Consider the following 16,953-nt stretch of genomic DNA (forward strand, 5'->3'; position numbering starts at 1 on the left):
TTGCTTCTATTCTACCATATTGGAGGGTTTTCTAGCATGAACTGCACATTTAAGGTCACAGCACAGTATCTCAATTGGATTCAAGTCCCACCCAACTTTGCCACTCAAAAACCTTCATTTTTTTGGGGGGGGGCCCCATTCAAAGGTGGACTTGCTGGTGTGTGTCTGATTGTTGTCCTACTGAATAATTTCAGGGGGCTTGCATTTGAGGGTATAAACTGATGGTTGAATGTTGTGCTTCAGGATTTACTTTTAGTCAGCAGAATTCATTATCGCATCAATCACAGCAAGTTGTCTTGGTCCTGAGGTGGAAAAGCAGCCCAAGACCATCGCACTGCCACGACCACGCCTCACTGTAGGCATCATGTTCTTTTTAATCAAATGCTGTGTCATTTCTACACCAGATTTAAAGGCCCGCAGATCTTCCAAAAAGTTCAAATTTTGACTCATCAGTCCACAGAATAGTTTTCCTAAAGTCCTGAGGATGAACAAGGTGTCTTTTGGCAAATGTGTTTTGACCCTTTGTGTTCTTTTTGGACAGCAGTAGGTTTTACCCGGGAACTCTCCCATGGATGCCATTTTTGGCCAGTGTCTTTCTTAGGGTAGAGTCGTGAACACTGACCTGAACTGAGGTCAGCGAAATCTGGAGTTCTTTGGTTGTTGTTTTAGTTTCTTTTGCAACCTCTTGGATGAGTCGTTGTCGCAGTCATGGAAGAATTTTGGCTGGTTGATCACTCCTGGGAATGTTTGCCACAGTTCCCAGTTTTCTACATTTGTGGATAATGGCTTTGACAGTGGTTCACTGGAGCCCCCGAGTTTTGGAAATGGCTGGTCAGACTGATAGATTTCAATAACTTTTCTTTTCCTTCTTGAATTTCTTTGGATCGTGGCGTGCGTTTGTCTCTTGAGCCTCTTGTAGCCTACTTCACTTTGTATGACAGATTCTATTTATGTGATTTCTTGATTGAACAAATGTGGTGCTAGGGTGTTGCCTCTGAAATTGAACTCAGCTTTTCCAACACTGTCATTGTCACAATTACTTTGTGTTTTAACAACGGGGGGGAAGTTACTTTTTCACCTCGAGCCTCTTGGTAAACGAAATCATCATTTAGAAACTGCATTTTGTATTTCCTTGGGTAGTCTCTGTGTGATATTAAAATTGGTTTGATGCATGGAAATCTTTGTGGGTGATAAAAGAAATCAGGAAGGGGTCAAATACTTTTTCACAGCACTCTATCTATCTATCTATCTATCTATCTATCTAGCTATCTATCTATCTATCCCACAAACAATGTGGGAAAAAGTTTAATGGTCCAATGAAACTATGGTTGAGCGTCTGTGCTGCAACGCCAACAGATTTGGCGCAAACACAGAAACTGCTCATCATCAAAAGAACACCATCAGAGAATCAAGTGGTAGTAAGATTATATGTTGGAGCTGTTTTTTTCTTTACTTGGAACCAGAGCCAAAGGCGTGGTGGATGGAATCATGAAAAGTCCCAAATAGCAGTTACTGTGAGCAAAAAAAAAAAAAAAAAAAATGTCAGAAAAATACTTCCGAACAGCTGAACTGTATTTGGGGCTAATCAGAGACACTTGAAATGCTGGCAACTATGTGCCGAGTCCCATTTAACAAGTTTTTGAAAGTGCACACCCAAGAGAGGGTGTGCAACCATGTTATTGCATTTCTAAAGGATTAAAACATTTCAAATGAGTTGTATAGGTTATATGTCACATAATGGTGGAAATAAAGAAAAAAAAGATGTATCTTGTTTCATTATTTTATATCACAAAATCATAGCAGTTGAACACGATCTATCTATCTATCTATCTATCTATCTATCTATCTATCTATCTATCTATCTATCTATCTATCTATCTATCCGTCCATCCATCTAGTAAGGATTTCTGGGTCTGATCGTCATTCCACAGCACCTCAGAAGTCCCGCGAGCTTGACATGAAGTGACACTGACAGCCCCCTCTGCGCTTGTTTGTCAAACACACAGGGTCACACAGAAAGCCAAAAGGGCATCTTGAGAGCCTTAGCTCAACTCCCAAAACACATGAGATGTGTGAGTCAACCAAACTTGTAACAATAGGATGTTATTTTTGTCTCCAGTCGGCAGTGCGGGATGTTGCTGTTCTTTGTTCTGTCAATTAGTGTTGATGGGAAGTGCACGGCGCTGTAATGTTTGCTTTGGCCAGGCCCCTCTTCTGGGCAGCTGTCCTTATTTGCGTGGCTCTTCATGTGCCGGATGATCCATTGCCCACGGTCTGCTGAAGCCGCATCTGTCTCAGAGACAGCAATGCAGATGCTAACTCCAGCTTTTGTTTACTCGGTCTCTTGTCAGTTGTGTCTTTTTTGTTACAACTCAACCAAATGCGGACATTCCGTGATGCCTCAATGGTTACTGAAATTTGGATGCATTTGTGCATGCATTGCCAGCCTGTCATCCTGGTTCCCACCCAATACCCTCGCTCGACATGCTCGCCCATCTGATAAAGCTTGCAGTCCCTCCGAGGAAATCATTAACAAGGTTACATAAGAGTTTCAGGTTAGTTTCGACTGTACTGTACGTCCATTAGTGAACGCTTGAGCGACACTAAAAGTCCTGGCCCCTGGAAAGAGGGCTCAGCAACACATCTGCTTTGCTTTTGCCAAAGAGCTGATTTTGAAACAGAGATGGTCATACTTTTGACGAGCAAAGATGGGCTACAGTTTGCTTTCATTTTGAAAGATGCCTGAAACTGCAGATTTATAGCATTTCCTGATCCCTCCTTGTTGTTTTCGTCATTAGTGTCCGACATGAATCAGCACACTGTTCTGGTCTCTAATTAGTCTTGTTTGCAGCCGTACAACTCTTCCATTGTGCCTAATTGTGCACTGGAACCCATTGTGTTCCATGATCCGTGATATCCCAGGCCTGATGAGGGGCTGCGGGGCTATCTGTCCCTTTTTCACTTCACAGGTTTGTGGGTCATATTACATGGGCTTCATCATTCTTGCCAACAGGAGACAAAATGATTGGAAGGAGCGAGCCCTGCAGGTGTGCTCCTGCAGAGGAATGCAGGAAGAAAAGCACCTGAATTGAGTGCTGGGGCAGGGTAGGCTGGAAATATTGCACTCGCTACTCTGGACTTAGCTTATCTCTCTGCAAACAGTACTTGACATTGAGAAGGAATCAATGGGATGCCAAATGTTTATTGTCACACGGGAATGACAGCTCTACTTTTGTTCAACTTTGTTTGAGTTTTCTTTTTAATCCCACCGTCTACAGAACGTGTGTTGTTTACACATACTCAAGCGAGTGATGAATAGGTTTATGGTTTTCTGGTACCTTCAGAGATTTTGGACTTTAACCGACTAGTGTGATCTTTTATCATTGGCGGAATCCAGCGAAGAGTTCAAAGGTTCATCTGACACACTCTGCTTGTTATCAGATGATATTGGTGTGGTGTGCTGAAGATTGTAGTTTAAGATGAATGTTAAAAAATTGGAGTTGGTGTCATTGGCTTCAAAAAATGTGTTGGCCAAACATGTTAAGAATACCTGCCAACTACAGGAAAATGAAGTGGAACGGGAAGACAATATGGGCAAGGCGAGGCGAGGCAGCTTTATTTTATAGAGCACATTTCATACACGGGATAATTCAATGTGCCTCGCATTATGAAAAGTTCAACATTTGACAACATTGGCAAACAAAAGAGTCAAAGACATTTAAAAGCAAAGGTAACGAAATCAAAAGTAGCTTACCAAACTGAGTACAAGAACAAACCGTATAAGTCCAAGATTTTGGAAAAAAAAAGCATTTAATAAATAATTTTTAAAAAACTTCGGCCTGGCTTCACCTATGCTGGCATCTTATTCCATTCGTGTGCGGCGTAACAGCTATATGCTGCTTCACCATGTTTGCTTTGACTTCTGGGATTCATTAATTGACCTTTTGTTGCTGTCGTGTAGCCATGGCACACAGGCTACATGATAAGTGATCAGTACAAGAAATTCTGTCACAGCGGCGTTCACAAGCTTACTACAGAGACACGAGCTAATTATCTGCTGCTACCAGACTTTTCACCAAATGTGGCCAAATGCTTTTGACAGCATGATGTCGGTCTAATAGATTGAGATGATGCAATTTGATGTTTTACAATTCAGGTTCAAATCTCCTTTTGGCTCAATAAATGTTATCTGACATGCACTCGAGTATATAGTTCAAGTGTGTTGGATAAATAATCAATTACATTTAAGCTGTTTTGGCAGTTACAAATAAGCATTTGTCCTTAACTGGTGAAACATATGATCACTGCCTGCCACTGTGCGGTAAATCAGCCAGGCAGACCAGAGGGCTGATGAGGATGCACGACGAATAAAAGCGATTGTCATTTAAAGTAGAGATGATGAAAACTTTTAGGAAAGCAGCTTTGAGAAAAACTTGGCTGGTGGCTAATGCCCTTTCAATCAAGGAAAGCTTTGAGTGCAGTTCTTTGCTGTTTCATTGCAAAACTGTCTACTTCTAATTTCTCTGTGGCAGAGTCACAACGCGAACCTCTTCAGGGCTGCCACTGTTTACAAGCTTGAAATTGCCTCTACCTCTTAAACATACTGCAGCTCCGTCTTTTCTTTTATATTTCAGAAAAGGAGTAGAGTTAGTGTCTTTAAGTTCTGATTTTTTCCTTAGAGCAGTGGTTCTTAACCTGGGTTCGACGGTCTCAGGGGTTCGACGAAGCCTCTGCCATGGAGGGTAAGACACAAGCGACTCAACATGTCAATTAGTTATGACACGCCCTCCTGGCCATCGCTGGCTGCAGATGATCACGTCATTGCTTGTCCAGTCAGTGCTGTAGGAAATTTAGTTCGCTTAGTAGTCAATGTGCGATTGTCGTGATAGTACGTCGTACAATAAAAAAAGTATACTTATCCCTTGAAATTTTATTGACTTTTTTATGTTTTTAATAAATGCGTTTTTTTAATATCTTGAAAAAATATATATATATATGTATATATATATATGTATATGAATAAATGCGTTTTTTTTAATATCTTGAAAAAAATATATATATATATATATGTATATATGTATATTTTATTTATTTATTTTTTTCCCACTCATGAAGGGTTCGGTGAATGTGCATCTGAACTGGTTGGGTTCGGTACCTCTAAAACGGTTAAGAACCACTGCCTTAAAGTGACCAGATCGTTGCCTGCTCTTTGGCGATACCGCCACAGCAAATTAACAGTCAGGGGTAGTTTAATCACTGGTGATTTTGAGTGGGGGATGCAGGGTGATGCCAGGCAATTCCTGTGAGGTGAGCCCAAGAGTTCAGGTCCAGGTACAGTCTTTCTTTTGTCACCTTGCTATCAAGCCACTTCTCACTGTCTTCCATCGCCGGCCTCCTTGTTGCTAATGTTATCATGGACCCCCTTGGCTTAATCAGTCATAAAATAAAATGTCTGCTTATCCCTCACATATTGGCATTCAGTCTGGTCATATTCACCAACGCTGGAAAGGATTGATGCATTTATGAAAAACCTAAATACAGTAGTTCCTCACCTGATGCAGGCAACAGAAACACATTTGAATGATAACCTGTTAGGACGTGTCTAGTGCTCAACTTCTGAGTTGGGCGAACGGCTTGTGCAGATTACAGCCTGGTTAGAAGGTATTAGTCGATGACAAGCATTCACCAATGCACATTATGCTTTATGCTTGGCCACTAGGGAATTGTATATTTAGACTAAATAGGTGCCTTGTGGGAAGCTCAGACACACAGTGAGGATGGGAGAGCATTACAGACATAGATGTTCTGTGATGTTCGTCTTTCAGAATGGAAGTAACTCACTTTTTAAATAGGAATAATTTGTCTGACTTGATCATGTTCAACTGACAGTCTTAGTATGGACTTAAAAGTGATGTTGAATGCTTCACATTCAATGGAATCTGTAGCTGCTGCCCTTCCTCCCGATTGGAAAGCCATTTTTTCCCCTTATCATCAACCAAGACACTTTTTTGCCTTCTCTTTTTCTGTGGCCATAGAGGAATTTCTGCAATATTCTCTTTGCTACAAAAATGGTATTTACACATGAACAGTTATCTTTCATCCATCTGTCCGGAATTTGGCACACTGCCCTGCACCTTTCTGGGTGTTCTGGTGAACCGAGGTCGTTTACTGTTCCACGCGCTCAGCGTGTCTGACAATTTGGTGGCTACATAGACTAAATTTTAGAAGCGCTCGAAGCAGGTCGAAGTTGCGGGGCAGGTGGTGCAACGCGATTATGATGGATTTGCTCGAGAAATATGACATCAGTGTGCATGGAACCCACAGAATCACTGTATAAGTTGTTTCACTGAACTAATTATTATGATCATCTAGTATATTATTAAAAGTACCCCCCCCCCCAAATTTACATCATCCACAAATGGAAATCTTCTTGAATTTCTTTTTAAAATGGACTTTGCACATGCTAATTTCCTGTATGGAGTCCAGATAGTCCATTGGTTCCATGATGTTAAATGAATTATACAGTAAGATGTGTCTTATTAATAAATCTCAAATTAAAAACAAATGACTTGACAGTTTGATGTTTTGCGACTTAATCCGATTTAATAGAACTCAACAAATAGGAAGAACGATGCAGTTAAGCACCATCACTTCATCTCTTTCTGAATGTGTAATGACACACACGGGCGCACACGTACACGCGCTTCTACTAAGTCACACCCGCAATCAAGCATCACCAGTGTAAGAGTGCTCTGCATAGTGGGGATAAATTGACATTTAATCTGTGCTACTTCTAGTTTCACACATCTGGAAAGGATTACGAATCATTGCATGCATTTTTTTTCACATGACTTCGATTTAAAGTCAATTTCTTTGGTTCTGTTATTTATATGGACACTAATTACACCTTCTTTCAGATGTAAATAAAATATTGTGTAGGCATCGTGTTCAAATTTTTCAATGTTCATCTGTCACGATGGATTTTAGAGGCTGGTGCACAAAGAAATTTCTTATTGACGGGAAGTATTTACGGATACACTATTGTTGATAAAATAAAGTGCAGCCACACATTAGACGATTTCTTGACAAAAATAGTTGAGGAGAAAGGTTAGCAGATGATCCTTAGAGGATTTCTCTGCTGATCTCTCTCCTATCCACTCCTCATATACTGTGTCAATCTCCAGAGATTCAGGTTGCTCATAAGCCCTTGAGAGGCTGACCTGATCCAGTCCCGCTTTACTCGTGTATAAAACGCTTTATGTACTATCATCTGACATCCTGATGCTAATGTCCTCGCTACGCTAATCTGAAAGAATGCTTTTTGTGTGAGGAAGCATCAAGTAATGTTACAGATGTTACAACGCAGCATTTTAGTGTAACATTGATTCAATGCCAGAAAAACACTACACCCATAAAGTATAATGGCTTATGGGACAGCTCTGCTTTTGCATGTGTAAAATGAAGTATTTTGTGTTTCAAGTCAGGCAGTCGTTTTTGAATTGGTTAATTCTAACACATTTATGTAGATACTGTATACGGTATATGTGGTTCACTATGCAAATTGTTGATTTCTGTCATATTTGCCTCTGTGTGAAAATAGCATCAAGCATGTCAAACAAAAGAGCTGCAGGAGCTGCTAGCCCTACGTGCATCGACAGTAAACAGTCACCCATCCTCCCTGCTTTCCTGCCTGCTGGGGAACCACGAGGGGAATGCTAGGCACTAAACTAACACGCTCCGCGCAGGCTATGTGCTGCGCCAAGGTAGCTAGCATGCCGAAACATCATCACTAATCCTCACCTCCATGGCAACGAATACTTCTGCCAAGTATTCATTATCACTAGAGGAAGACAAGGAGTCGCCTTATCAAGTGACACACAAAGCATGAACAGGAGAACAGGAGAACACCGAGAACCCATGCCAACTGATAAAATAATATGAAACATGTATCGTAACAAAACGCCAAAAAGAGACTAAGTGCTTAGGTATTACAGTACACTTAACAGAAAAAAATCCTGGGTAACTTTGTAAGTGTCAAGAGAGAAAATAATACACTGGGTACACAGCAAACCCACACGTTTGAGAACCAGAAATGAATCAGTATGTTGCCACATATTTATATCATATTGTCGTCAGAGATGAATGTCTGGATGACACTCGCGTCTCCGTATGTGTGACGTATCTACATTGAGAGAGCACACGCATGGAAGCTACCTAAGCATGACCGAGCGGTAGCGGACGCCCGGAAGTGTTAGCATGTGAATGGGAACATTTGGCTGGCTAATGAGTATTAAGTTCAACTGTTAAGCAGTCAGTCAATAAAACCCAACTAGGCAGCGTATCAACCCCTTTGTCGTTACTTTGCTGTTGGCCTCTCATGCGTTCCTAGCAACAAATGAAGTCTGTAAACTTAGACATAAAACATATAAATACAAATCGCATAACAAAACAATTAATGAAAGACAAAAGTTATGAAGACAATTTATTTCACAAAAAGGCACACAAACCTCCACAAGGACTAAATAGCCTTAGAGGTCTTGCTTGTCTCCTTCTTCCTTTGTTTAGTCAGTAGTTAACTATGCTTTTGGTATTATCTTCATTTCATAATGTTTTTCGGTTTTGAGAAAATTGAATGCTTTAAGGTGCGCCTTCTGGTGCGCAAAATACGGTAAGTTATATTGAATTAAAAAGGAGAACCTTTCCTTGGGATGATAAGCTGCATCAATGCGCCAGTGTAGGCGACACTCCGGCACATTAGCATGTGATTAGGGAATATGGCTTTATAAACGCATAATGAAGATAAAGCTGTATATCGATGCACCGAACATACAATGTACAATGAAGGTATTCAGTTTATACCATGATGTGACTTGTGGGCCTCATCACCCAGCCCTTAATGTATCTAATATTGTGGTGATCAAAATTAGCTGTGAAGTATCAATTCAAAACTGCATTATAGCGGAGTGAAAACACAATTAGATTTTCCCAAATTGTTCAGGTCTACTTATGCTATTAAGCATAAATACTAAGCAAATATGAAATTGCCCGTTAATTTCAAATTCCTTTTTTGGGGTATGACAAGTGTTTTTAGAGATAAGGAATTTTCAAAGAAGTAAGAGGGCACTGTCATATAATTAATATTCTAGCCATAAAAACACATATTTAGTGTCTTGGTATTCTTCTTCTTATTATTAATTAGAAAGTAATATCAATAAAGTAATAAAATAGGCTTAAATTGACCAATGCACAACACTGTCTCGCCTTAAAGCAACCACATGGTGGAACCAAAAGTTCGGAAGCAGCACAGGTTTTCAGCTTAAGCTCAGAAATCTCAGCCCTCGCAAAGGCGAGAGTGGCTACCATCACACCAGAGGATGGACAGCTTTGGACAGGTGTTGAAAATGACTTCACGCTGCTGACCACAAACATCCTGATTTCCAAATCTCCTCCCTGGACGGATCCTCGGTTTTAACTGTCTGTCTTTGTTAACTGGACAGTGCAAAGATGCCAGGGCTTATTTTTCATTTTACTTAGAAAGTCGAGGGGGGGGGGGGCACCAATGTGTAGTCGCCGAGGACCACATGAGTAGCCCCTGCGCCTATTCTAAAAATTGGTTATCACTGATGGGACATTTTGATTTTCTAGTCATGTTGTAGATGTCATCAATTGACAATGTGAATATTGGCAGAAATTTATAGAAATAAAGTGTTGCATATAGATATTTACCCGTTTCCTAATTATTGTGCGAAACCATAAACATGATCATTGTCTTTACATTAATTAATATCACTATTTATGAATAATAACAGATCATAACATTATTGAAGGTAATTTGAAAACAAGTTATTTCAGAAGGGGGTATCAAACTGGTAGTCCTGCAGATTAAACGGTGTTGAAGAAGTAGCTCTAAGTCTCAAAACGGTTGGTGACCCCTGAGTATACCCCATTGATTATCGATATATGTTCAAGATCATCATTGTACTCTTTTCATTTGTGACACACACATACTTGTGCTAACGATCATGAAAACATACTTTGTGGTACACAGTAGACGCGCATGTTTCCCGTTTGAATGTATGCTTCAGATTGTCCGACTCTACTCCGGCACCATGGCAGTTGCCCTGCCGCCACTGTAAACAGTTGGCAAACAGGCAGTTTTCCAATCGAAAATGCTGCACTGCAACCCTCTTCTAGCGGTTTGCCTCTTTACCTCTCCCCAAGTGCTGAAAATTTAAATCAGACGCACATCAGATGCATATCAACCCCTTCCATTAGAAAAACGTATCTAACGACATAACACGATCTTGGCACTGAACGTTTTGTTTATCATGGACGACTTTAGTCGTTCTTGGCAATTCATAAGGTAAGTACACTTATAATATTCAAACTGCTAGTACAGTTTATCTCATGTGACCCATGTGCCATGTGTCTTGTCTTTGTCATTGTTTTTTTTTTTTTTGTCCTCCATCAGGTATTCTCATTTCTGTCAAGAATACTTCACACAATGCACGGTAGTGGTGGTTTGTGTTAGTCACAGTGAAGGTGGAAAGTTTTTTTTTTATTTTTTTTTTTTAAGAACAATTAGCAAAATGAGCCCGGAGAGCCCATTTGCACATTCAAGTGGGATTGATGTGTTGCATGTAAACAGCTGCGTGTGCAGCTGGAAAACATTTGCATAATACCCATAAGACATTTCTGTTTTGTCACATCAAGGTGTCCAGTCCCTAAATGTTGCCACACTTATCTCTTAGATTGAGATTTCTGTTTCCGTTGATGCTTGGAGACTCTCTTGTCATAAGAGCGTGCATCTGCCAAGCCAAAGTCTTGCCCCTGGCATACATGCACACACACACACACACACACACACACACACACACACACACACACACGCACGCACGGACACAATCGTGCGCATGCATGTAATCTACCACAATGTGACATACGCCTCTGCCTATAAAATAAGTGGCTGTGTGTCTTCCAGCTTTACTGCAGCTCTAAATGACTGTAAATTTTGACTATCGGCGAGTCGATCATGGAGTCAATTTAGACAGACTAACATGACAAAATTTTTGCTTTGGTTCTCAAAACTTGATTTGTCCTGTAGATTCTCTTTTTATATTTACCCTAATTTATTTAATGCCGCCTTTGTCAGGGATACAAATCTTACTCAACTCCCAGAAGAGAAAAGAGTGTTTTACTATTTTATAGTTATCTGGTCTCATTATAGTGCACTGATTAATTGTTAGTTGTTGTAAGTGTTCCAGCAATGAACCGCCACTGCATACACAGCATAGTAATCATCACAGAGCAGAAAATGAAAAGGGAAGGGGGGTGTATTTTTAAAACTGTCAAATGATAAAAGCATTTTATTTGAGTATGCACCCCGCCCCAAAGTCACAGTAGCAGGATGCTATCTCTCATGTGATACTGTATTTGTACGATTTCTTCTTCTAGGCAACACCCACATCACTACAAATCCACAAGATATCATTGTTACTTGTCAGCCGGAATGCCAAAATTCCCTACAGGCAAATGTAATTTGCGTGACCGTATCATAAGTGTCCATCAGGAAATCTGAGAATCAATGTTGTGCTTCATTGTCCAACATTTTTCCAACAGGAAAGGCTTTTTTTAATCCACAAGGTCTTAAGTATATTTACCTTGCAATACATTCATATCCTTCCTGCTTTTGGACCTTGAATGGGCTTTGAAAAAGTTCCCATCCTGTTGTCACCTTTCTCATCTCAATGTAAAAAGGAGGGAATGCCCATTCCCCCCATGAATATGACATCAACCCTGCATGTATGGCAATATAGAAAGATATACAGTACTATATAACCACTGGCCACAAAATTAGGCATGGTAGCACAATTTAATGAGATCCTTCGTGTATCAATGAATTGACTCATCAGTAATAATAACCCACCTCGGGTTATTCTTCTGTAGTGTTTTGTAGTGCCTCTCTGTCATTGCACTGGAACATCATCATGGTTTCATAACGGGACCAGCTGAATCCAGTGTTCCCTCTTCTCTTGTTTCCAAGGGCCACACTTAAAGTAAGCAAGAGTAGGCCTATTTCCTGTAGTGTGTCCTCACTACTCCGCAGTTGGAAGTTTGTTTAACAAAAAACCAAGGCCAAGAACATTCGAGCTAGTCACCCCTAAAATCCCTGTTCCCTCATCGTGGGTCCATTTGAAAATATGCTCCAAGCGCATTGCTTCACTGAAAGAACATTTTTCAAATGTGCAGTTGGGATTATTCAGAGTGCCCCAAATTATAGGCTGCGTTCAGAAATTAATGTGAGCGAAGCTCGCTCTGCCTGCGGCAGCCCACGGAGACGATGGGGATGACATGACCGCTTATTAACTGCGTTAATGTTTTTCTTTTTAGTTTAAAATGACCTACCTTAACTCGAATCAGCATTGCATTGTCGTCAGTTTTCTGCATTTCCATTCGCCCTGCGTGCATATATGCACAACCATAGTCTCACTGTCTGTGTTTTACTGTGAAGAGATGAGGTCCATCGCATTGTCTGTGCTCAAACATGACTTGGGGCGAGATTTGATGTGATGCCCTGGCAGCCAATGACATTTAGGTGAGGCAGCCAGATAGAACTGATGGCATCCTCACACGACCACTTCTGTTTTCTATCCATCCCATCTTGGCCCAATGAAAATGCAATGAACACATTCAAGTTGTGGGGTATTTTTGACCAAGTAAAAATGTCGGAATAATAAATTATACAATATAATGACACAGTAGTATTGGTTCTGTAAATATATTTTATTGTACAGCAGTAAATTCCCACATGGGAATCATTCAGTGATCCTCCACTCAGCCATCTTTAGCTTTTTCCTTCTTAAAGTGACGAAACATGTCGACCTCTTTGTCTCTGATGTGGCTTTTTTTTTCTCTCTCTCCATCTTTCGGCCTGCTCAAATAATAACACAGAGCGGAGGGAGCGTTGAGCATGGGTTCTTCTGGTTATATTTAGAAATGAACAGATGCAGTGCACTGGAGCGGAACATGCCGCCTCTGCTCTTCTTGCATGCTTGCACGCGTGTGTGTGCATCTTTGTCTCTGACTCTGTCGTCATACCAGTTTTCCAATTATGCACCGCTGATTCTGACTCAGCAGCCCAGTGGTGACGAAATGGGTCAGAAATGGCCAGTAGCTGTCCACCTTACAATACAAATATATTCACACCATCATTTTTGACTATATCAGTGGTTCTCTAAACATTTTACGCAAAGTTCTGCCTAAAAAATATTTAGCTCTTCTGTTGACTTTATGTATGTCAATATAAGAGTTGGCATAAAAATCGAGCAGAGAAAACATATTAACGTCCTGGTCTCATTTGGGACTTAATGTACATGATCGCCAGCTTTGGATGAGAACCAGATGAAAGCAGCCCTGGGTGTGGTTGGTTATAATTAGAGGAGGAGAGGAGGTGGCTTTAAATTCACTCTGTGATTGTTATTTTTTTCCTCTCCACTCCCTCGTCTGTCTTCCATCCCACAAAAAGCACCCACCAGACTTAAAGTGGAACACAGTTAAAATTTATTTTGGGTTGCCACAGTGGAGGTGAGACAAGAAGGAATGTATTTACAAGCACTCAATGTGTGATGACATTATTTCTCTGTTTAATTATATTTCTCAGAGTCAGGCAAATGTCTGTGAGTAAGACCTGGTGACAGCCACTGTAGCGCAAGTCCACCATGGAGTGTGAGGAATGGATTATTCGTGTCTATCGCATCCCCGTGGATATTGACCCCTTGCAGATAGCCCCTCCCTGTCCTGTTGGGTAATATTCAGTTAAACACTTGCCTAAGTAACTGGAGACTGGCAGGATGTCCTGAGACCTACAGGAAGCTACTGAAACAATTGAATTTACTGTTTAAGCAGCCTGCATTTCCACTTCCTGGTCTCAGTCAGCCAAAAGGAAATACTACATAATTTGTCCAAAAGAGGAACTTACACAATTTGGTGTTTATTTGGAATTTGAGTTCTATTATTACTGCGCTAAACCTGGTGTGTTATTAAACAAACAACGCGTTTTGGAACGTAACTGCCCTGTGCAGAAAGGTGCAGAGGGACATGAAAATGTGATGATGACCAACAAGATATGAAATTGACACATGGCTAAATATCATCAGCGTTACTTCTATTAGACCAGCCTAGCGTATGCATGTATACTGTATAAAAACATCAACACTTTTTTTGCTCCTTTTTCATGAGCAGAACGATGACATTTTCATGTACACACAATTGCCTATTTATATTCACAAATTAGTCTATATAAGCTGCAATTTTCCAAGATAAACATCCACTGCATAAAATTCCACACTAGAGAGAGCTAAATATGCTCCAGCAAAGTGTTCCGGGGTTCCCCCCCCCCCCCCCCCATTTTGCACACAACCACTGTAAAAGTCAAACGTTTGGACACAATGTTCTCATTTTAGAGCACGATAAAGTGTGTCCAAACCTTCCACTCGTATGCAACCACCTTATTGAAATTCTCTCCACATATATATCATCCATCCATTTTCTAATACGCTTATCCCCACAAGGGTCGCGGGCGTGCTGGTGCCTATCCCAGCTGTCTTTGGGCAGTAGGTGGTGTACACCCTGAACTGGTTGCCAGCCAATCGCAGGACACACAGATGAACAACCACTCATGCTCACACTCACATCAAGGGACAATTAAGTGTACAATCAGCCTGCCATGCATGTTTTTGGGATGTGGGAGGAAACCGGAGCACCCGGAGATGTTTTTTTTTAAACTTAATTGGATTTATCGTTATTTTACTCATTTTCCACAGCTGCATACAAAACGCTGCACATGAAGTAATAATCAGGCATAAAAACAAAGACAGTTAAAACAATACATTTCCACATTCTAATAGGTGAGTGTTCACTTACACTATATCGTATAATCTATTCAACATGTTCTCTATTGGTGTGGGGGCAAAGATCAAATCACTGGGATGTTGAACTGTATCATTCAATACAGTACACCCTTGAAGCCTTGTTTTGTCAATTGAGACTGGCCACTTGGGGGCAGCAGCCCATAAAGACTGCACTTTGCGCCTCTCCTTTGCCGGTTGGCTCTGGGTTGCCGTGGTAACAACTCTGCACGAAGCTGACTTTGAGTGGCGAGGCTGGGAGACACAGAGGGCAGCGTTGAGTCGGAAGATGGCTGCTGAATGCCAATGACCAGCTGAACTTAGCCTCACACACAAACAAGCACACCGACACGGACCAGTGCGTCACTCATCCATTACATGTTGTTCCTTGAATTTGCCGGACGATCAAACCGCATCCCCCATTGCGTGCCAAGTAAACGATTACCAGCCTATTAATAATATCCAACGGCATGATTCATTGGTGCGTAGTGCTAATTTATAGTGATGTGGTACTATAAGATATGTGTGTAGAGCAGCTGCTATCTTGTATTGTATGCTTCAGCTGCGCTAACCATCTCAGTCACCTCTCTCTGAGGGGCTTGTGCGGCGTCTCCACCTTGACAGCGAAGTGTAAATCACGGCCTCATGAGATATTTGAACGGGCACAAACCATCCTCCTGTCCTAAAATGAGAAGGGATGTCTAACTAGATTTAAGGTTATGTAATGCTGACTGGAGGCATGGAGGATGGTATAATCCACTCTTATTTGGGTTAAACCCATCTCTCTCTCGTTCACTCTCTGTGAGGGGACAGCGGCCTCGCGTCTCTCCAGCTGAGGAGCAAAAAAATGTCTGTCACACAGTCTTTTAGCCGCCAGCTCCGTGAACGTCGCCGCTCCCAGAGAAGGAGTTCTGCATCTCGTTGGACCCTTGTCAGTTTCCACTCTGTCATGATGGGCCTTCTTCCATTCTTTTCATGGTTTATCCAAGCTTATAAGCGGTGCGGGTTATCATGAGTGTCCTATTGGATAACATCGTGATTCTGATTGGTTGCTCTTGCAACTGAAGATGTTTTGATTAGTTACTGTACATATATATTCTGAACAAAGTTTTCGCGGTTTCAGTCATTTGACCTTGGATTTAACATTGGTGTTGTGTTAATGAAGTCAAAGCTGCATACATATGAAATCAGTTCTGTAATCAGCCAATATTTGTTGTTCACCATGTCCCAGAAACACGCGACCTGTACCATAAAAATAATACGGTGTTCCTGTCACAAAAACCTGTCATTTGAACAGGGGTGTGCTGACTTTTTAGAGCCCCTTTACAATACTGTAGCTTCTATTTACATTCACCGCCCCATTGTTTGTAATCTACAATACTACATCGGGGTAAATCTTGAATCTCAAACACACTCCCCTGTGATGCCTTTACAGAATCTGTTCTTCCACATCCACAGAGACCTCCAGTGGGGTACAAGCAGCACACATGCCCACTTGTCTTTGCATGTGTGTGTGTGCGCGTGTGTATGTAATCTGTGATCCACGTGGCATTAATCCTCATAAATATTAAATATTTGATGACTTTCTTACTGATCAGGCATGACACTCACTGTGCATCCCTACAGGAGAAGGTTGTTCCTGACAAAGGTCCTTGTCTCGGGGAAAACACGGGGCCAAGCGAAACTGACGTAATGCATAGCGCAAACACGTCAAATAACCGGTGTTGTATTTTGAGTATGATTTTTTTTTTTTTTTTTTTTTTTTTTATAAGAAATGTGTCCACCATGTACTGAAGAAACGTTTGCACATATTGTGTTTCTTTACAATCTGATTGTTGCTTGCCTAGCAGGGACCATAATGATGCTCGTCAGCACTGGCTGGTTGCTAGGTAACAATTACCTGACTGTGCTTTGCCTCCGTGAGCTACACAGTGTTTTGTGTGTGTGTGTGTGTGTGTGTGTGTGTGTGTGTGTGTGCGTACGCGTGCATGTGCATTTGTGTGCACGTGTATGCGCAAGAGCGTGTTTGTGTAGCGAGAACGGAAAA

The 16,953-nt window shown here is 41.2% G+C and overlaps 1 protein-coding gene across 14 annotated transcripts in view; it reads left to right on the forward strand.

The window, feature by feature from the left end:
• LOC109528440 (membrane-associated guanylate kinase, WW and PDZ domain-containing protein 1) overlaps positions 1-16,953 on the forward strand; it is an 80,390-nt gene that overhangs the window by 1,133 nt on the left and 62,304 nt on the right. The gene's annotated exons all lie outside the window — the stretch shown is intronic.

Source organism: Hippocampus comes, unplaced genomic scaffold, assembly GCF_001891065.2.
Source record: "Hippocampus comes isolate QL1 unplaced genomic scaffold, H_comes_QL1_v1.1 scaffold174, whole genome shotgun sequence".
Classification (NCBI taxonomy): Eukaryota; Metazoa; Chordata; class Actinopteri; order Syngnathiformes; family Syngnathidae; genus Hippocampus; species Hippocampus comes.